We start from the raw sequence: 24,124 nt of genomic DNA on the forward strand, positions 1-24,124 counted from the left end.
CAACTTTTGGGTTAGCAGCTGAGCTCTCAACCACTGCACTACAGATGGGAGCAATACCCCTCTAAGTGCATATATGGCAAAAGAAGGGAAGAAGAATACAGGGGTTGGTATTTAAAAGTAAGTTTAAAGATATGCTAATGGAGACATGTGGAGGATCTTTTTGATTGCTTAATTTTTTTTTTTTTTTTAAGTAAGATAGAAATTAAAATCATCAGCTGAGAGTGAGGATGATGGAGGGCTTACTGGAGATTTGAGAAGAAAGATGTAAAATGATCCTTAGGCAGACTGTGGAAATGAAAGGACCAGGCTAGTAATACAGCTCTATTGGTGCTCCAATTTTGTACATTAATTTAAAATGGGGCCAATTAGCATGCTTTTGCATTTTGCACTAAGTATTGTACTGCATAGTTTTAGAAATGGAGTAGGCAAATAGTTGGATTTAAGTATGGTCTGGGTTTTGCCAGCCAAATGTGACAAACATTTAAGGGAGTCAGGATTTGATGGCATATGGGAATAATGATTTATTGGAGGATATAAAAAGAGGAAGAAAGAAAGTATCCGAGGAATACATGGAAGTGAAAATGTGGTAATATCCATAGGGCGTAGGTTCCTGAGGGAGCACAGTAATTGTGATCTATGAGCACCAAAGGAAGTGAGCAAGAGCAAGGGAGAGAAGAGTCAGAGAGTAGGATTCTTGAATCTGAGATCACAGAAACCAGTACCAGTTGTCCTCAAGTTGATTCCAACTCATGCTAACCCCATGTGTGCCAAAGTACAACTGTGCTTCTTAGGGTTTTTTGGAAGGAGATTGGCATCCAGGCCTTTCTTTCAGGGAGCCTATTGGTGAACCTCCAATGTTTTGGCTAGCAGCTGAGCATGTTAACTATTTGCAACACCCAAGGAGATCACAGAGGGTGTACAGTATTTGTAGTATTATATCATCATCTATGAATATCCTTGTCTTAGTCATCTAGTGCTGCTATAACAGAAATACCACAAGTGGATGGCTTTAAGAAACAGAAATTTATTTTCTCACAGTCTAGTAGACTAGAAGTCCAAATTCAGGGTGTCAGCTCTAGGGCAAGGCTTTCTCTCTCTGTCAACTCTGGAGGAAGGTCCTTATCATCAGTCTTTCCCTGGACTAGGAGCTTCTTCACTCAGGAACCCTGGGTCCAAAGGACACACTTTGCTCCTGGTGCTTTTTTCTTGGTAGTATGAGGTTCCCCCTCTCTGCTCACTTCCCTTTCAAGATAAAAGATGGTGCAGACCACACCCCAGGGAAACTCCCTTTACATTGGATCAGGGATGTGACCTGGAATAAGGGTATTACAATCCCACCTTAGCCCTCTTTAACATAAAATTGTAATCACAAAATGGAGTACAACCACAGAATACTGAGAATCATGGCCTAACCAAGTTGACATGTATTTTTTTGGAAACACATTTCAAATCAAGACAATTGGAATGGGTAGTTGATATAGGGTGGAGGGAAAGATCATTGAAGGACAGAAGTTCAAGGAACTAAGAGACCAGGGTGTGAGAAGTATCATCTCTGAATACCCTAAAAATTATGGGAGAAGTAATTTTCAAGAGAATGAGAATAAGCCAGGAATTAAAATTCTCAACAATAGTTGGGGCTGGGGGCTAGATAGGTGTTAAGAACATCTGAAACTGTATCTTTTAGAAGGTGTTTAGGTTTCTTCCTTACCTATGCCTAAAATTTTTCAGTTGACTCTAGTCTTCTTCTTTAATCTCTATAAAACTATCTTATCATTTCATGTCTTTTAAAATAGTTAATTCAAGGAGAGGTTCTTATATATGTTTTTGACCTTGCTAATTTCCTGTAGTGCCATTTATGCATTTTTATTACCTTAAATGATGATTTTAATTCTGGTACCCTTGAAATGTTTATTAATTCTCTTTCTTTCCTCATATTTTGGGTTCAACTGGTTCTCAAGTTATAGTTTTCTAATCTTACTTAATAGGATTCAAGCCTTCTTTTACAATATTGAAAATGCAGAATGGCTTTCTGAAATATCATGTTGATCCCTCTAGTAAATCTTTTTCAGAGATATAGTCCTTATTAGAATCTTCCAGATGGTATTTCTTTTCCTTTTTTTCTATAGGATATCTTCCTAGACTCTAGGTCAGTTTTTTTTTTTTTTTTACCAACCGTTCAACTTGAGGAAAGGGTTTTTTTAGCTCCATTTTTTTTAAATTTAATTAGTAATCAACAATGATTACATACAACAAGCCAAAAAAGCTGTTGTTATAATAATAAAAACATTGGTATTAGTGGAATTCTCATAATATATTTTGGCACAGCGTTTTTTATACAACAAATTATCTTTATATTTTGTAATTAAAAACAATGAAAACATTTCCGCTGTCATAAAAATGAAACTGCTTCCTATATAGTTCATTAAATCATCAGAAAAACTCAACACATTAGTGCTCAGACTCAATATTTATCTTAGACTATTTAAACTGCGTGCCAAAGAATGCAGACTTTACACAGATAGAAATTCCAGCAAAGATTTCAATACCTTCTCCAACCTCTCTTACAAAAGAGGAAATAAATAAAATGAAAATTAAGATATTATTTACTGTTCTTGAATAACAATACTTGGATTTTTTCTCTGAGTCTAGAAGGGTAACAAGGAATAAGCCTTTATTATGTAAAAGAAAAATATGCTTCATGGATAACAATCTTTGATTCTGATGTTAACGGAAATTGGATCATTTGGCCTATAAAACTACTATAAGTATTTGTTAGTGACAGAGATACAGGGAGAAAAAGAACAATATTTCCCGGATCAAAAAATATTGATACTTAAGAAAAACTACTCTAACATTATGATTTTGGATTAAGCATCCTGAAGATGAGTATATTTCAAAATCTCTATTCTCATTTCTAAATTATTTCTAACATTTCCATCCAATGCACTAATGTCGTTACACATATAAATGAGAAGATATAAATGAAATATTTTGTAAAAGTTGCCAAGAAAATGAATACAAACCTGTAATATAAACAAGCAAATAGGCAACATGGCATTTATACAGAACATTGCAGTCTACTGACTTTATTTATTAACTAGGGGATGAGTTCTATATATTGTCTTTATCTCAACATAAGAGATAAGTGGCATTAATCATTCTTCCTTTAAAGTGCTTTAGGAAGGTCTGTATTAAATTAATATTCCACTAATCTGTACATTAAGACTCTTACATTTTTATTTTATTTTCCTGGAGAATGATAACTTCATTAAAACTCCTATTTATCATTTATTTGCAAAAGTAAATATTTATTGAGTGCATAGCTTATATGAAAGCTGCACAGATTTATGTATGAATAAAATAGCTTTGGGTCAAAAACAAGGATGTGAATTTGACTCTGGCAGCTAACAGTTCTGTCCCCCAGTAACCTTTCCCAGCTCTTTTCTTTTGGCGACAACGTTGGGTCAATTTTCCTGCTTAGCCTATCATAGTATCCTACTTCTCAAATGGGAATATATTCTAAACCAATTCTTTCAAAGTCCTTTTCTCAGTTTCATATATGGGTGCTGGGAAGAAGAAATTCACTTTTTCTGTTGGACTGCCTAAATTGCTTCCTTCCCTGTCACCTGAAGAAGCCCTGTCTACAACAGAAGAAAATGAAGAAGGTTGTAACAAGAAAATAGAGAACCAGAGATGAGCGGAAAATCAGAAACGCAGGGAGGGACAGAAAGAGTCATTCACAGTTATTTGATTCTCTCAGTTACTCCAGCCCATAAGCCGATATTTTCTTTCAACCTCTATTTGAATTTTTTTTTTTAACCTGCATCCAAAAGAACTTTGGCTAATACAAAATATAAAGTAATTATAATATTCTGTGATGATGTTTTCTAAGTGATAACTGTAAGGTGCTATCAGGGTGCAAAGGAAAAAATGATTGAAACCATTCAGCTCAGTCACACAACTCTTTCCAAGAAAAGGCACTTGAAATAGTTATAGAGGAGGGCCCTCTAATTCCAATTAAGAAGATGAATGAATGTTTTATGTAAGAGGTAAGGGTCAACATGAGTTTAGTTAGCCTGTGAGAGTTATCCAGAGAAAAGAGGTAGAAAGAAAAGATATTCCAAGCAGAGGAGAAGCATGCATCTAGGAAGAAAGGTGATAGCAGTGAATGAGCATTACATTAACTTTACAATTTTATTTCTACGTGTAATTATTCCACATGTAATAGTTTATAAGTCAATCTATTGTTAGAAATAAAAGGCCTGATTATAACCAAGTAAGCCCTTTTGCTTGTTTGCTGCACAAAAAGCCATCTCAAGACTTAGTAGCTTACACCACCAAAGGGCTTATTCCTTGGTTCTCTTCTCTATCTACCCCTGTCCCTTGGCTAAAAGAAATAAATAAATAAACAAACAAAAATTTAGTAGCTTAAAATAACAATTTATTATTTCTCATGTGTCTGTTAGCCAACTAAGAGATTCTGCTGATCTGAATTTGGCTCAGCTGATCTTGGCTGGGCTCACTTAAGTCTCTTCATACAGCTAGAGGGTAATCTGGGTCTGATTGCTTTAGAAAGTCTCTGGCTGGGAAACCTGGCTCTACTTCATGTGGCCTGTCATCCTTTAGCAGGTTAGCCCGAACTTCCGTTGGGGTGGCAGCAGGATTCTAGAGAGAAAAAGAATGGCCAAAGCAAGCCACATGGCCAGGCCAGATTTAAGTAATAAGGGCAAACACCTTTTGAATTGGGGATCTGCAAAGGGTATGATGCTGGGAGGGGTAGAGGTCAGGAACATTTTTACAATCTATCTCATGAACTAAAAATAACTACTTTCTGAACCTACAAAATACCTTATATCCAAGTTGACTAATACCTTATATCTATATTGACTAGGATTAGTTTTTTCCCAAAGTTTCACTTATTATTGATATCCACAGTCACTCTAGAAGATTCTGAGTCCCTCTTAGAAGTTATTTTAGAAGACTAATGTTAGAGCAGTTAAGACTACTTACTGTATATCTCACAATGTATAAAATCATGATGTGATTACTTAATAATTTAAAATTGGCTAATTCAGGGTTAATTTCCAAACAAATACACAGTAGTAAGAAGAGAGTAGGTTTCTTATAGAGCAGACATGCTGAGTTTTTGATAACTCATTCTGTCAGTCCTGCTTAATTTTGCTCTGACACATTCCATGGAGACAGACAAATACAGCAGGCTTCGGCAGGTGCTGTTTGTGAACTCTAGTGGGATTAATTCTTTGTAGTTTAACAAGCACACGCCATATTATGCACTAAATCATCTCAATGTCAACCTCCTAAAGAATTATTTAGCTTAAACAAACCATAATCTGTTGCTAAGAGAGATAAAATAATAATAATAATTATAGCAGGGAAGTGTTGTAATCCTCTGACGAAGACCTTGTTGACATTTCAGCTTTTTCCATGAATTGAACTTGTCAAGTTTATGTAGACGGTATTTGCACTGATTTCATTTCACATGGGATATTGCAAAGCTTATCTTATGTTTTTTAAACAAAGTGTAAAGAAGCCTGTCAAAAATGTGGAAAACCCTGGGGGGAGGACATGTGCTAAACACTCATGATAGGTCAAAGCAACAGTTTTGACTGTCTCATTTTAGTGCAATAAAACTCGGGATTTAAAGGAAAAATATTTCATAATAGGATTTGAAACCTAGTTATTTTTTTCATTTTGTTGATAGTGAAGATGCAGCATACTTAATCGAGCAATAAGTCACTTCCCACACCGTGTGGCTTTACAGAGCCAGCAGCATGCTCAAAACACTTTTCGTACAGAAAAATAAGGGAAGTGAAGATTCTGACTTTGATTAAATTGAAGATTGACAGACCTGCAGCCTTGGAGAGCATCGGATTAGCCGCCATTTTCCTTAGGCGTTTAATATATGGAATATGCTTCAAGTGTTGTTTAAACTAGAAGAAATTTCACAGTGCTCCAACAATGTCATGGTTCATACCAATTCTCCAGAGTAGAGACTGAACAATTGGATCACTATCAAGAACAGAATGTTTTTCACTCTGATGAATGAGCTAGCCAAGCTTAGGGTTCCAAGAAGAACTCAAGATTATTGTGATAGGACTGACCAGGAGAAGATAAAATTTCTCCCCAAACCAGGAATTGATTAAATGAAAGAATGAGTGATAACTGTAAAGAGGGATTTAATTTAAATCCTTCTTGATAATAGGCACTATGCCGTTAATTTTTTCCATACATTAATTACTTTTCTATGTATTCATTCATTCCATATAACTAAATGGTCTTGTGATTTTGAAAATGCTGTTACTTATACACCTGAAACCATCAGAGGCTACACTATTTTTCTGTTTAATGCTATACAAATTGTTTATAACCACAATACCAAGCGTGTTTTCCATTTATTTAAGTAATTGTTCTTCGCTTTGTTTTACCACTGTGTCTCATCTTTTTTGTTGATTTACAGTTGTCAGAGTTGAACTACAAAGGGGCCAGGAAACCGTGATAAATGTGAAGAAACATGCAATAAATAGAAGACTGAAGTGATGCATCTGTTTTAGAGAGCTATCCTGCCACTTGGCTAGTTTCATTTCCTGAGTAAATAGCTATAATTTTCTTATTATAAACCTGACTGAACTCAGGTTTAGGCAGCTAGGAATTTCTATAGTTGCTGCACTAAGGCATGGTTTATTAACCATTTACTGTATCTCCTTTCTCTGGATTTTCATGGTGGTAAAAATTTTCTAACACACTTATTAACATAATATTCAAGTTTTAAAACTTAAGCCTGAAGGTTGTCATAAGAATCTACCATTTTAACATTGTGAAATTTTGCCCTCAGCTGCTTGCTTTTGAAATACAGTTAAAATATAAGTCATCTAAAAAATATTCAAGAGTTTTCTTTGTGTAATGAATCTAAATATTATTCAAAGCTGTATAGGGTCTTCTTAAATACTCTCATTGCTCTGTGCTAAAGGTAAACGAAAACAGCACAGGATACTAAAAATGTTGCATTATACATCTTTGGACACCTCCTGTTGCCAAAAAGAGCCCATATCAAAACAATATTTCCTGTTTTTTAATGAGTAAGTGTAATGTCTTACATTTCAGTTAAGTTTGCTAGCATCTTAATTAGAAACTGAGTTTAAGTAAAATTATTAAATGCTTATTAAATATTTGTGTTATTATGGCAGATGTCATTTCATGAACCGTTTAAGTACTACTAAAGCTTGGGGCATCTTTAATATGAACACCAGACCATTTCAATAGACAATCTATACTTTTGAGTAATGAGTTATGTGTATTAATTTCTCAACTTCCTTTCTCTTGATCCTAATTTCTGACAATCAAACCTACTCAAAGATTTATTCAGGGAGAGCCCAAAGATGCTAGAACTGTTCTTTTCCTCATGTTGTACTGTATTCATTCTCACAGAGCACCAGCCAAAAAAACCCACTGCCATTGAGTTGATTCTGACTCATAGTGACACTACAGGACAGAGTAGAACTGCCTCATAGGTTTCCAAGGCTGTAATCTTTATGGAACCAAACTGCCACATCTTTCTCCCACAGAGTGGCTGGTGGGTTTGAACCACCAACCTATCAGTTAGCTGCTGCTATTGAGTGTTTTGCCACCACGCCATCAGGATTTCTCACAGAGCACCACCAATGAACAATTGGCTTTCTCCACAATCTGAAGTAGAAGTAAATTTGGCTGATACTAGAACATCTAACCCAGAAATACGCCAGAAGCATATCTTTTCAAAGAGCCAATGTTATTAGAGGAACTAATGTCAGCAAGGAATCACTAATGCCTAAGACTAGCAATCAAATGAATATTTCAGGAAGCTTCTAAATGTAGAAGAAATATTGCCATTTTATTTGAGAAAATACTGACTTTCCTGTTAAGATCTTCTAATATTTCTCACCTCTTTTATTGTTTCAGGAAATTGATACATATGATTACTTTTATTGAAAATTCAAACAGAACGATTTTACTCAATTTGAAACTCCTTTTCCTGAATGCAACATACATATCAAAGCAGATCTCTAGGATCAAAACAATTTATAAATTGAAATCTTATGCAAAGGGCAATTCTAGAAAACTCTTTCTTCTAGGTTAACTTTGTACATTAAATTTAATTATTATAAAAAATGTTCACTTACATGTTTATTGCATACATATTGAAGTATTGTATTCTAAGAGAAAACAAGCAAATATGTACAATTCTATAATCAATTATAAAGCAGGCTGAATTTTAATGATTAATTTCTTTCTCTTTTTGAATTATCTTAAAATAAATATCTCAAAATTCCATATGCATTGCATGTCACAGTTCCTTTTTATTCTATCCTGAGAATAAGTTGTTAATGGACATAGAGACTTATTGTTGACTCTTTGTCTTTTATATTAGATGATTAGAGGTGGAGAGGCATCTGAGATTTTATTTATCTTAAATGAAAGAGATTCAGCCTGTTGTAACTCAGTTTTTCAAAAGGACAGAAAGTGTTTTCAAAACATTTTTAAAATCTTTTATCCCCAGGGTGCTGCATTTCAGTTATCTATTGACCTGAGAGTGGGAATTTTACAAGTATAATGTGAGAAAAAAAAAACACCACTGCGGAATGGATTCCAGCTCCTAGCAACCCTATAGGATGGAGTACAACTGCTCCAAAGGGTTTCGAAGGCTGTCATCTTTACAGAAGCAAACTGTCACATCTTTCTCCCACAGACTGGCTGGTAGGTTCAAACCGCCAACCTTTCGGTCAGGAGCTGGGTGCTTTAACCACTGCACCACCAGGAATCCTCAAAAATGAGCATTAATATGTTATATTCTCAAAACAGAACAAAGCAAACAACAAATTCAGATGTCTTTTAAACTTTATTTAAAAAAATATAGTATATGTTTAATCTTTAGCATGAATTCAAGATATAAAATTATAGTTGCTCAAAACCAGGTTTTCTAAGCCCTGGATTACTGTGACTGTTAAGTAGATTTTATACTGTATATTTTTGCAAATCTTATTGAGAATAAGAAGTCCCCATCTTGGGCCTTGCTGGCACAGTGGTTAAGTGTTTGGCTACTAACCAAAAGGTCCACAGTTCAAATCCACCAGCTATTCCTTGGAAACCCTATGGGGCAGCCTACTCTGTCCTACAGGGTCACTATGAGCCAGAATCACTCACTGCAACTTGTTTGTTTTTTTGGTTGGATCCTCCTAGAAAGAGGAGTCCTGGGAGCACAGTGGCTAAGGTGCTGGGCTGCTAGCTGAAAGGTGGGAGGTTCCAATCCACCAGCTGCTCCATGGGAGAAAGATGTGGCAGTCTGCTTCCCAAAAGATTTACAAACTTGGAAATGCTATGGGGCAGTTCTTCTCTGTCTCACAGGGTCATTATAAGGCAGTGGATTTTTTGGTGTCCTCCTAGGAAAGCATTACGTGCTCCTTGAGGACAGCAACAAGTAACCCCCAGAACTATTCTAATGAATAAATAAAAATTCATTCCTGTAACCATGCTCCCGAAAGCCAGCCTATCGATAACAACTCCTTTTTTTGATGTCAGGTAAAGAGGGGCAGCAGCATTATGGTGAACACATTTCTTCAGGTCAACTAATCAGTGATAAACCCGTTGCCCTCCAATCAGTTCCAACTCATAGCAAACCTATAGGGCAGAGTAGAATTACCCCGTAGAGTTTCCAAGGAGCAGCTAGCGGACTTGACCTGCCAACCTTTTGGTTAGCAGTGTGGCTCTTAACCACTGCACCACGAGGGTCCCCCCAATACCCACACAATTTCATACCTAAAAAATCAACCAATCCCTAAGCACCCTGCTTATGAAAGTCCGCCAATCCTTGAAGACCAATCTTCCCAAGCAATCCCTTATGTAAGATCAGCTCTGTTTTCTCAGAAAGATTGTACCTTAAAAGTATAACTCTTCCATGCTTGGTAAGAAATAAAATCAGATGTTGTTTTGGCTGTTGAGTGATTGTCTTTTTTGACACCTATAATTATGATCCTCCACCCATCTGTCAGGTTGTTGCACTGCGGTGGCTTGTGTTTTGCTGTGATGTTGGAAACTATTCAAATACCAGTGGGGTTATCCATGTTGGACAGGTTTTAGAGGAGCTTTCACTCTAAGACAGACTAGGAAAAAAGGCCTGGCCTTTCTGAAAAATAGCCAATGAAATCCTTATGGACCATAACAGTACTTTGGACACATCATCAGAAGGAATGAATTGCTAAAGGAGGACTCATATTTGGTGAAGCATTGGTCCAGCAAGGATGAGGAATACCCTCAGTGAGATGGATTGGCACAATAGCTGCAAGGATGAACTTAAATATGTTGTTGCCTGTGAGGAAGATGCAAGATCAGGTAACATTTTGTTCTGCCGTACATAAGGTCTCCATGAGTTGAAGTCAACTTGAGGGCAGTATCATCTATCTATCTATCTATCTATCTATCTATCTATCTATCTATCTATCTGTCTATCTGTCTGTCTGTCTGTCTGTCTGTCTGTCTGTCTGTCTGTCTGTCTGTCTGTCTATCTATCTATCATCTAGCTATCATCTATCTATCATCTATCTATCTATCTATCTGTCATCTATCTGTCTGTCTGTCTATCTATCTATCATCTATCTATCTATTATCATCTATCTGTCTGTCTGTCTATCATCTACCTATCTATCATCTATCTATCTATCTACCTTTCTACCATCTACCTATCTACCTACCTACTACCTGCCTACCTTTCTACCTGTCTATCTGTCTGTCTATCTATCATCTATCTATCATCTATCTATCTATCATCTATCTATCTATCATCTATCTATCTATCTAATCTATCATCTATCTATCTGCCTGCCTGCCTATCATCTATCTGTCTATCATTACGATAATTCAATGTGGGATGAAAAATCATTGGATTCTTTAGAAATTCAAATAAGTAACGGCATTTATTTTTCTTAGGTAACAAGAAATCTAGAAGTAGGAAGAACTAGATTGGTATGGGGCTCAAAGAAGTAATCAAAGACTCAATTTTCTTCCATTTTTCTGCTCAGTCATCATTGCCAACATCTTAGAAAGAAGGGAGTCTAGGTTTCAAGAAGATACCTAGCAGTAACTGCCACAACATTATAGCAGTAAATATTTTGGCTTGTGTAATTATACTGTCTGGGTTAAATTTTTGTTTCTGCAATTTATTAGTTGCATGACATTGGACACATTATTTAACCTCTCTCTGAACCTTAGTTTTGTCTGTAAGGACCTAATACAGAGGACTATGTTATTACATTATTGTTAGTTGCTGTCAAGTCGAATCTGACTCATGAAGACTCTATGTTTTGTCTGTAAGTACCTAATATAGAGGCCCGTAGTAGGAATTATATAATAGTTGTAAGGCATTTAAAACAGTACCTAGAAAATAAACAACAGCTATCGTTATTGTAAGCTAAGCCTGCTAATCAAAAGGATGGCAGTTCAAATCCACCAAGCGTTCCTGGGAAATCCTGTGGGGCAGTCCTACTCTGCGCAATAGGGTTGCTAAGAGTTGGAATCAACTCAATGGCAATGGGTTTGTTTGTTTGTTTTTTGGTTTATGGTTATTGCTATATAAATGCACTCCTATTGGTTTTTTATCAAAGGTAGCATCATAGAAATTTTTTTTTTCTTTTTTTTTAGGTAATATTAATTCTGGTGAGTTTTCTACGTAGAAGATTTGGAATAGCAAACTAAGGTATTTTTGCCCTGCTAAAATTTACTTAAAAACTTTTTTCAAAGTGAGATAAAAAATTGTACAAGATTTTGTTGATAAAAAGTAAGCATAAAGTTGTTTGCATTTAAGCTTCCTTTGCTTTCATCTGTAAGTTTTTATTTTTAAAGAAATCTAGTCTAAACATGGTGAAAATCATTGAATGGTCCAAGTTCTAAAAAAAAAAAAAAGAAACAAAGAAATCAGCCCACATTTGATGAAAGTTCATGAACTTGGCGAAACTTTTGTTGAACCTGCCCGAGTTTCAGGTTTATTTGAAACTGAAACCAGGTGAGTCTTAGATTTTGTCTGAATGTTTCACAAAGTTCTACAAATAAGACATAATTTACGCAACAAGAAGGATTTGATTGTTAACCGTAGTCCAAGTCTTCTTAAAAATTTCTCAATATTTATACCTGACTTTTATGCTTTATACAGTCATTTTCAGCCTGAATTCTTTTCTTCTGTGCTTAAAATTTATCACTGGGTACAGGGGTGAGCATATTCTTATTATATATATGTATATTTTCATGATAAAGTGAGTCTTTGGCAACTCCCAGAAATTCTCTTTCCCTGTGAAGGGTATAAATGAATAAGGATTTCTTTCTGTTAAAACAACCTTAGCTAAAAGTACAATTTTATTTACTAAGTTTTGTAAGCTTGGAGCTCAGAATTCCACATTTATTAATCTCAGGTTGATCAGCTCCAGTTCAAGGTAGTTATTTCTTGTAAGTTTCCTGTATTAATCACATGACTTTAATTTTTCACATTATTGATTTTTTTGATAAATGCCACAGTGATTATTTACTAAGATGTTATGTCTTATTTTACTACACAGGAAAGGGAAATAGTAACAGAAGTGCCATGATATATATTCTGATTTGTTCAGTAATATATATGATACAACCACAAGCATTATTTTTTATAATTATTTTTATATCTATGAGGACAAATTAATGACAAACTCCTTTAGAATCCAGATTTCGTAATTACATTAGATGGGCACCTAATTTTCATGGTTTAAAAATTCCTATGTTTTGCTTAACATGGTATAGAGAAGAATAAACCCCACCCAGTGCCATCGAGTGGATTCCATATAGAGCATAGTAATTAATTTAATAGCCATTTAGTGGTTGTTCCCTATGTAAAATGTCAGGTGAAAAGAATAGATGATCATTTAAAGGTACTTGAGAGGCCAAGAGTATAACATACACGTAAGGAAATAAATCAGTGCATATTAAGCTGTGTAATGCAAATTGGCTGAGTACTAAGAAAATACAGTCTAAAACCAAGACCAAAATCAGTTTTGATTGGATTCCTTGCAGGAGTTCTCTGTCTCAAAAAATTGTGTACCTGAATTTATTTATTTTTGAAAAACAATATACTAAAGTTTTTATTTTTGCTTTTGTTTTTGGAAGAAAGTATGCATATAGAGAAGGACATTGATCAAAAGTATTAATCTCAGAGAACTTTCACAAAGTGATCACTCCCACGTAACAAGCACCGCGATAGAAATAGAACATTTCCAGCACCTTAGAAAGTCCATTCCTGCCCCTTTCCAGTCAATACCCGTTCTGTTTCCAAAGATAACTACTGATATTATTTCTAATGCCAAAACCCAAAAAAAAAAAAAAAAAACTTCTTGCCATCGAATCAATTCTGACTCATAGTGACCCTATAGGACAAAGTAGAACTGCCACCTGGGGTTTCCAAGAAGCAGCTGGTGAATTTGAACTACTGACCTTTTGGTTACCAGTCAAGCTCTTAACCACTGCACCAGTGCCACAGGTTAATTTTTCCTGGTTTTGAAATGAACATATATGGAATCATACAGCATTTATTCTTTTTTTTTTTTTTTTTTGGTATCTGACTTCTTTCACTTGCCATTATGTTTTTGGACTGAAGCAGTAGTTTTTTTGATTCACATCATTGTATGCTATTTCTCAATTTCTTTATCCATCTATTGTTAATGGACATTTGGGGTGCTCCCAGATCAAAGGTGTTAAGGGGATAGTGCTGTTAAGAACATTTTAAACCAGTCTTTTGATGTATATTTGTATGAATTTCTATTGTGTATGTAGCTAGGAGTAGAATGGGTGTCATAAGGTGTGCATACAGTCAGCTTTAGGGAATAATGCCATGCATTGGATGATACAAGTAGTTTTTACCAATTTACATTCCCATCCATAGTGTATGTCTCCTGGTCCTTGAGATATTCTCTTTTCTGCAATACCTATTATATTTTTTCTGTTGGCTGTTTTTTATAATTAATTTTAGAAGGACATTAGATATTCTGGAGATAAGTCTTTGACCAGAAATATGAATTGCAAATATCTTCTTCTATGTGGCTTGTCTCTTCACTCTCTGAATGATGCCTTCTGAAGACTGAAAATAATTTTAATGTAGTCCAATGAATTAATATTTTCTCTATGGTAAATGCTTTTTATATCCTACTGGTTTCGTTTAAGCCAAATACAATATAATGTCCTGATGTATTCAATCTATATGCAGCTAGTTTCTGATTTCTGCTAGGCAACTAAAAAATTGACGTGTTTTCAGAATGAGAAAAATATGATCAATTTTGTGTTTTAGATAGGCTAGTGAGTGACACTGGTTGAAATGGATTTAGAAGAAAGACTTGCAACAAATAGATTAGAGACTATTGCGCTCACCTCGTGAAGATAATAAGGTTGCAAATGAAGGTAGTAGCAGGGCTATAGGGAGGAAAGAATGAATTCCAGAGGAATTTAGACAATTAGATTAATAAGACTTAGTAGTAACTAATGAAAGGGTAAAAGAGAAATGATGAAAGAATGCCCGGCATGTGGCTTCGGTGATTAGTTATGTAGCAATGCCATTGGCTAAGACCTGGGGTATCTTTTAATGATTATTTGTTGAGATGGGTAGTAATCATTAGCTCAATTTAGAATATACCGAATTTGAAATGCCTGTGGGATATGCATGTAGAGGCACCTTTTTGCTTATGAAATACAGATCTGGGTAATTGGTGTTTTTTTTTTTTTTTTTTTTTCTCATTGTTCTCTCATTTTTAAATAATTGTTAGCTGCTGTGAGTCAGTCCCCAACTCACAGCAACCCCACACACAGTGGAATAAACACTACCCAAATCTGTACCACTCCCCGGATTGGTTGTGGATCAGACTATATGGTGATCTGCAGGGTTTCCAAAGGCTGATTTGTGGAAGTAGATCACCAGGTCTTTATTCCTAGTACATATTAGTCTGGAAGCTCCACTGAAACCTGTTCATAGCAACAAGCAAGCATCTACTGAAACACAGGCAGTGGCTGCACAAGAGGTGCGTCAGCCAGGAATCAAACCCTGGTCTCCCACGGGGAAGGCAAGAATTCTGCCACTGAACCATAAGTACATACATTATGGAACCAGCAAAAATTGATCTGTCTCACTCCTCTATCCACCTAAACAGCGGAGTTTGAAAATGAATGACACCTCTGTGACCCAGAATCCTGCTGTTCAGCCATCACCCCTGGTTCACATGTACTCCAGGCCTCCTCGAGGCTCCTTCTTTGGGTGATCAGATACACAACCCATGGCTCACAAACAAGTCCTGTTTCCACATAGTTTTCAAAGCTCAGTAATTAGTAAATCCTGATTACTTTCATCCACTGAACTGGCTTTGGCCTCATTCTCCCATTGCTGGTCTGTTCTGTTGCCTGGCCAGTATACCCAGTTTCTTCTATATGTGTGGCCTTTCCATGAATCTATTTTCATATATGGTTGCCAGTAAACCTCGTTCTTACCAATGCCCTCTCCTGGGGATTAGGGTTCTCTCTCTTATACAGACATCTTTGAGGTAAACACTGAGGGTTTGTCTATATATGTGTGCTTTGCTATTACCACTGCCTACCATTGACAAATCCCAATGTTAAGTAGTTCATGTCTTTTACGAGTAACTAATTTTACTAATTACTAATTTACATTACCCTCCTGGACTCTTGAGGTATTTGAGTTTGCTACTCTGTCAAAACCAATTCAAAAAGCAAAAAAAAAAAAGAACCATTGCAGCCTAGACTGTGAATTTAGAGAAAACTGTCCAGAATTATTAGCACATGAGTTATCCAGTTACTAACTTGACACTGCTACATTGAGCAAAACCAGATTTCCTGATGTAGCCGCATAGAGGAAAGAGTCAGATTCAATTAGTTCTGGGAAAATGGTCATCCTCAAGAGAAAACTAGTGATCCATATCATCTCGGAAATACTAATTTCTTACTGCGATAAAAAGAAGTACATTCCCTGACACTTGAAAAAGCTCAAAAAGAGGAAACAAAGTAAAAGATTTTTTTAAAAAGACATAGATCTATTGAAATGACTGTGAAAGAGTATTTTGGGGAAAAATTCTTGCAGAAAAAGGATAAGTTGTTACTTGCATTTCTGGGTTATGACACCTTGGCTAAAATGTTATATACTAGGTATGTTACCCTCAAAATGTTGGAAGGAAATGATGCCCTAGATGCTGCCCTTCGTTTTACATTCCATCCCCACCATACAGACAGGAAAATATACTCTTATCATGTTGATACATAAGAATTTCAAAAGCTGGACCCTAGACCGCCAGGGTGCCAGGCTGTTGCAGAGAGCTATTCTAGAGGTGTCATTCACCTACCATGGAGTTGGGTAGTACTCAACCTGCTGACTATACTCAGCAAGCAGCTTGCCAGGGTGAATTAGCCCACACTTCTAAGAAACCTCTAAAATTCTTCTACAAGGCTGTCATTTTTAGAGGTCTGAGGACATAACTGTCACTGAAGATAAGAGACGTTGCAAATGAGCACCAAAGCCAGCTGAGCTGGCAATACTTTTTCTCACATTCCAACTGTTACCTCCTTAATTTCAGCATTTTTATTCCTTACTCATACATTTCAATTAACAGTAAAAACAGCTTTGAAATAGAATAGATTTTTGCTCCCTTCTTTAACCCAACTGAAAAGCTCCCATTTGCCTTCTTAGAAAACTGCCTCTCCGTTCTCACAGGAAACACATCCTGCCAATGTTTCCCTTCTGTGTCTCCGAAAAAAAGCCAGAATGACAACTCAGGCTTATCGCAAGGGTTTTCTGGTAGGTTCTGTCTGGTTGGAAGGCAGCTCCTGCAATCTGACCTTTGTACTGCATATCTACACAGACTAGATTGAGAAATAGAGGGGTGAGCAGAGCTGAGGACTGGATCGGGAGAAGGAAGAGAAAGAGACAAAAACAGAGTCTGGAATCCACAGAGCCTAAGCACTGTTTGGTTTGGCCTTCAAACTCTAAAATTCTAAACTCTAAAACTCTTTTACAAGGCTCTCATTTTTACTGGTCTGAGGATATAACCTGTCATTGATCATAAAAGACATAGCAAATGAGAGCTGGCGGCTCTCATTTCAGACATGGCAGCTCTGCAACAGGAAATGTCAGCTTATTAAAGCTTTCACATGGCATCATCAGACGACAGCCATCAGACCCCTTGGCGAGCTTCCCAAGATCACACTGAGGGGAGAAAAACAATATGAACCAATATGAATGTCTAGATTTCCTTTCAAAAACAGGAGATTTTACTAGGCTGGCTGACTTTGCAAGCTGTTAAGAGAATTAATTTGATTGCGTTGGCAAGGATACGAGGATGCAGAAGGAGATCTCCTGGCTCTGAATGCCAGGTTTTAATTCGAATGATTACTAAGTAAACTGTTGACCTGATGTCATTGGGGAGGTGGGCACCTTGGGTTGAGGATTGCAGAAACATCACCAAAAATAATAACAATGGGTTGAATGAAACAGCATTTCCTGCCATAGCCACACTAGAGTCTCTGTTTTTTGGGTCTCATTTCCAAGAGTCATTTATCATGCTTGTCATACCTGTGAATGTGACACTCGTGTTATCATCCTCCGCAGTGTATCACTTGCTCTAAAAACTGTTGGGTAAAAGCCTTTCGTGTTAGGGGACAGGTCCTACTTATCTAAAGCTCAGAGTCTGTTGAAGGACTCTTTCATTTCTTCTTGCCCCTGGGGCAAGAAGAAGGACACTTACCCTTGGTACTGGCTACACAGTGCCATGGTGTTTTATCTCTTGGAAAGGAACCCACCACTGAGGGAGTGATGCATGTCTAAGTTGCAAGAAACTCTTTTTTTACTAGCCTTTCTGATTTGTTTCCCTTGGCTCACTTAATCAGCAGCTTGGCTAACCTGTTTCCACAGCCTCTAAAGTTTTGTTGCTATTGAAGCCCGTAGCTAAACATAAAATGAAGAAGCAAATAGAAACCAATACAGTCAGTCCTCACTAGCATTTTTATGATACTCCCCAAACAACTTTTTTTTTTTTTTTTGCTCATTACAAAATACATGGCATGGGGCAGGAGACACACAGCCTCATTCACTATTGAGGAACTTGCCTTTGCCTCCAACATCCCTTCCGGCATCTTTTATGCCTCTTGGCAACTAGCCCTTTTTATCACACCAGCCCTGAGAAGCCAGGACAGGAGGACTTAGTTATCCAGAAAGCCCACAGCAATCAGGTACAGGCAGGTGGAAGGAAATAGTGTCTTTAACTAAGCAGGTACCTATGGCCTCAATTTCATCACAGGCACATACAAAGCTTGCTCGCATCTTCGTGAACAAGGACAAAATTGTGAATTTCTCAAAGAGGCTACCTTCTGTAGAGCTGTGGTTATTGCTTCCAAAGGTATCCTAGATTCCAGACCACACTTGAAAATAAAGTCTTCTCCCCAATGGGAAATACATCTTCTTTATTTTACACCTAAGATTATTTTGAGGAAACACTGGGTGTTGCAAAGGGTTAACACACATGGCTTCTGTCATGGGTTGAATTTTGTCCCCCCCAAAATGTGTGTATTAACTTTGTTAGGCCATGATTCCCAGTATTCTGTGGTTGTCTTCCATTTTGTGATTGCAATTTTATGTTTGAGAGGATTAGGGTGGGATCGAAACGCCATCCTTAACTTAGATCCAATGTAAAAGATTTTCCCTGGGGTGTGGCCTGCACCAGCTTTTATCTCTCAAGAGATGAAAGGAAAGGGAAGCAAGCAGAGAGTTGAGGCCCTCATAGCACGAAGAATGAAGCACCTGGAGCAGAGCCCATCCTTTGGACCGTGATCCCTGAGCCTGAGAATCTCCTCGTTTATGGGAAGATTGAGGACAAGGGCCTTCCTCCAGAGCCGACAAAGAGAGAAGGCCTTCCCTGGAGCTGACATCCTGAATTTGGACTTGTAACCTACTAGACTGTGAGAGAATAAATTGCTCTTTGTTAAAGCCATTTCCATTATAGCTGCACTAGATGATTAAGACAGCTGCTAACTGAAAGACTGGAAGTTTGAGTACATCAATAGGTACCTCAGAAGAAAGACCTGACATTCTACTTCCAAAAAATCATCCACTGAAACCCCTATGGAACACAGTTCTATTTTGACACACACACAGGGTTGTCATGAATAGGAATCTACTAGATGTAAAACGGAAAGTTAGTTTCTCGATGCTATAAAGATGGCTACCGTGTTAACTTTGCTCGAATACTTTCTACTCTTTATTTATGCAGATAGAATGGGTGGTAAGTTAAGGACTTATGCTATATCAAAATGACTGATTTAATGGTATGAATGTTGTTCATTGTTCATTCAGCAAATAATATTTATGTAATTCACACAATATGTGTAAATCACTATGCACAGAAGGAGGGGAGACAAGAACTGCCTGAGTAATTTTCTAGGCATTATTTAAGCAAAAAATAAAAATAAATAAATATATTTTTCTTAATAGCCCAACTACCTTACTGTAGGTTAAGACCAATATTTGTCCTTCATTTGATTCAAACTTTGTTATATAAGTCAAGGCTCTAATTTGTAACAGAAACATCCTCTCAGTAATTTAATCAGAAAAAGAGAATTCAAGTAAATTGAATAACTCACACCATCTCCAGGAGGGCCAGAGAACTTGGCTTAGAAACTATATAGTCAGAAGCAACGCCCATAATCACATTGTAGAACTGTCCAGGGAAGCCACCCTTGCTACCGTCCCTGAGTAGATACTCCTCTGTCCCTAGAACTACAGCTATCACTGGCCTTGGAAAGAAAAGAGCTGCCTCATCCCCAGCAGAATTAATTGTACGTGGCATCTTCTTTCATTCCGTAGTTTCTAAATCCAAGTGTGAGGTGAAAATATCTGATTGGCAGATCTTAATTCATGTGCACACATCTTAACTGCATGTAAGGCTGGAAACATTGGGAGATGGACATTACTGACAGTGAGAGAGAGATACACCAGGTAGGAAAACTTCTCTTGCTCTGAGCTTGATTGAGAATTGTCAACTGTTGTCAGTAAATGGGTTAAGAGAATCCAGCCAAATGAGGTATTCATCCCTTCCAAAATCTAAAGACATTTTCAGACATTGTGCTTCTTTCTTAGTGGTGTAGAGAATAAGGCGCAACAACTCTTCCTTTGCTGTGGAAGGTATATATTGAAACTCCCAGACCACTAGGTTGGGAGGCGTCTGAATGCATGTGGGATTTATATACTATCTTCTAGCATACATGTGTCTTCTCAAAGAATATAGAATACTGGCTGTTATGGATTGAATTGTGTCCCCACAAAATATGTGTGGGAATCCTACCTCTATACCTGTGGATGTAATCTCATTTGGGAATAGGGTTTTCTTTGTCATGTTAATGAGACCATATCAGTGTAGGGTGTGTCCTAAACCTAATCAGTAGGTTAGACATAGAAGCAGGCACAAATGGGGGAAGATAGATGCAATGTGAAGACCACCAAGGAACCAAGGAACACCTGAACTATAGAAAAAGACAGAATCTTCCCCCAGAGCCAAGACAGAGAGACTTCTCTGAGAGCTGGTGCCTTAAATTAAGACTTCTAGCCTCCTAAACTGTGGCAAAATAAATTTCAGCTCTTTAAAGCCATCCACTTGTGCTATCTCTGTTAGAGCAGCACTAGGAAGCTAAGACATCTGCCATGACCTGCACTAGTAAATACTTTCAGCAAAGTAGTAGCCGTTAGAGTAATGAGCCATTACAAAGCCCTAGGGGATAGAGTCAATCAAAATCACCGTAGAACAAATTGCGGCATAGATCTGAGAGTTAAGAAGTGTTATCTATATCAAGTAGCATTTTCTGTCTTAGAAAAGATAAAAGCACTGGTCAGATCAATAGGTGCACGTTACCTTCCAGGCGCTGAGCCTAGTAAAGAGGCACCAAAGTACTACAAAAAGTATAATCCAATACACCCTCTCCATGAAGCTGACCACGTCATTCTTGAAGGCAAATGATCACTATTACTGATTTTTCCTTTTGCTTCAGCCTCCAGTATGGCTCTGCATGGTTTGATTACTTACGGATCTTGTTCTCGTTTAAAGTTTTGATATTTTGTTTGTGATTTTGTTTATTTTTTTTAAATTATTGGATTAAAATATTATTATCTTGATTACTGAGTTTTGGGGCATACTGGTAAAGTTTGTGTTCTCAGGGAGTGGTTCACTCATCTCACCCTAGTGCCATGTACCTGCTTCAGGATCCTTCCTCAGGGATGCTCAACTTCCCCTGCTTTCAAAGGATTCTGAATCTATAGGATGTGGTGAGGACGGTAGTTCTCTATACAGGTGATTGAACCTAGGCCTCTACTCATTCATTCACTAAACAGGTGTTTAGTGAGTCCTTGCTATGGGCCAGGCAGTGTTCCAAGTCCTAGTGGTAAAATAGTGAATAAAATAGATCAGTATCTATTTTCATAGAGTGCCTATATGTTAGAGGAGACAGATATGGCAAGCATTTTGGAGAATATAAAGATAAGGGCAGAGGTGTATGTGTGTGTGTGAAATTATCAATAGGATAGCCAGGGATGGCCTCACAGAGAAGGTGACATTTGAGTAAGGACACAAAAGAGGCGAGAGAGAAGCCCAGATTTTTGTTTATTCAGATCATTTTTGGATCTCAGAAGCATACTCATTGACATTGGTGAAGTGCCCTGATGATTGATTAACCATTTCAAAAATCTCTCTCAGGGTCACACATCTTGATTATCATCTGATCAGGTGTCCGATCAAAATAAGCTTTCTTTCCTTGCCTCAGCAATTAAGTCCTCTGCCTTCTTACTTGGCTTTTGGCAGTCTGGCATTCTGGCATCCCCAGGAAGCAAGCTACCCAATTTTATACACAAACTCCCACCAGCTCCTCCAGCCAACATAAAACACCCAGGCCCTTCTAGATCTCTAATGATAGTCAGTCTTAAGAACGTCCTGAGGGCAAATTGCAAAGTCAAATCCGGCTCTCCATCCAATATAACTGTAAGATTTTGTAATTTAATATAATAGTAATAATAAAATCTGGAGTATACATGTGGGAATATCCTCAGGGAACTAGACCAAATAGGAAAGAACGTAATTGTAGACTGGGCTGAGTTTATCAATGCACATGTGCTCTTGCCAGGCAGACTGAATTCAATATGTCAACTCAAACAGCTGGAGTGACTCTAATTTGTTTGCCTGACTGATTTTCACGAAACCTGGACTAAACGGTCATCTATGTTACAAGAAGTTGAGATGTCACAAATTCCTTGGAATAGTGTGAGGAAAGTCCAAAGACTTAGGGGATTCTACCCATTAGGGTACATTTATCACACATAATCTACACCAAAGCTTCAAAATTTTTGACTCAAGGAAACTCTAAAGACTGTTCTTCATGGCATGAGGAATAGATTTATAAGAGACATGTAGCTATTTTATATATATAGCTGTGTTACCATGGATATTTTCAACACAGATGGAATAGCATTACTGTTTTCCAAGAATGTCCTAGGTCTCGAAACAATATTCAGTTTATATCAGAAAACTAGACACAACTATCATGTGGCAGGATTTGGCCCAGTTTACAATTCAATGTGGAAAAATTCAATGTGAAAAATAGAGTATTCAGAGTATTCCTAATAATATTTTATGTGTCTTGAATGCTTTTACTACAAAACAAAAAGCTTAATTTCTTTTTATTTTGCAAAAATTGTAAATGAAAGGAGTTCCCCATTGTAGTGAGTACATCTAACTGTTTTTCCAGTGTCTTAAAAAGAATTAATAGCTGTCCAAATAACCAGCTTCCAATACTGAGGAAACAATAGCTGTTTTGCAAGGCAGTATAATTTAAATACTAAAATAAGTTCCAAATGAACTTGTTGAAGTAGTAACAAAGTCAATAAAAAAATTTTTTTTTTTTTTTTGATAAACATGTTTCTCGGATCTGTGTCATCTAAGACTTCTCACTTTTGCTCCAATTACTTCAGTAGTTCTCTATTGGAAAGCCCAGTTAACAATACCCAAGACCTTACCACTTTAAAGACTGAGGCTAGGCTCTCTTGCCACAAGTGGGTCACCCAGAATTAAAATCCTCATTACCTTCAAGGCTCTTTCTATAAATTCAAATCAACTTTTTGAAACATATTTTGAAAGAGGTTTCAATAATTTTTTCAAATAATTTTGAAACAACTTTTTCTTTTTGTTCACATCTTACTTTGATCAAGAAAATCTGTTTGTCATGTTTCATAAGGCTCGTGAGTTTTTAAGCATTCATTTTCCTGCTTTTCCTTGCTTCTACCTGAAACTGCGCCTTTCCTTGACTTGAATCTGCTTGTATCCTTTTCCTCTTTCTAATTCCACGTCTCTGCCCATTGTCCATGAGTCTCCAATTTGTGTGAGTTCATTTGAGCTCATGGCACACCTCACAGAATTCTTAGGTCTTTTCTAAATGTGTGTGCACTGTGTCTTCCACATAAATGGTCACTTTCCTAAGAACAGATGTCTCCTTTTTAATTTTTACACTTTTATAATGTTTAAACTATAAGGATCAAACTATGCTATTAATTAAAAAAAAAAAAAAAAAAGTTGCCCTGGAGTCAGCTCTGCCTCATAGTGACCTCACGTGAGTCAGAGCAGAACTGTGCTCCACATGGTTTTCAATGGCTGATTTTTAGACCTTTTTCTGAGGCACCTCTGAGAGGACTCAAGTTGCCAATCTTGCGTTTAACAGCTGAGTGCATTAACCATTTGCAACACCCAGGGACTACAAAAAATATATTTTATTATGTTACCCTAAAAACCCAAAAACCAAACCCAGTGCCACCGAGTCGATTCCAACTCACAGCAACCCTATAGGACAGAGTAGAACTGCCCCATAGAGTTTCCAAGGAGTGCCTGGTGGATTCAAACTGCCGACCCTTTGGTTAGCAGTCATAGCACTTAACCAGTATGCCACCAGGGTTTCCCGTGTTACCCCAGAAATCATTAATTCTAATATTTAATAACATTAGACCATTGAGTCTCAGAAAGTTAACCTCAGAAAATCCAGT

The sequence above is a fragment of the Loxodonta africana genome, chromosome 5 (assembly GCF_030014295.1).
Source record: "Loxodonta africana isolate mLoxAfr1 chromosome 5, mLoxAfr1.hap2, whole genome shotgun sequence".
Classification (NCBI taxonomy): domain Eukaryota; kingdom Metazoa; phylum Chordata; class Mammalia; order Proboscidea; family Elephantidae; genus Loxodonta; species Loxodonta africana.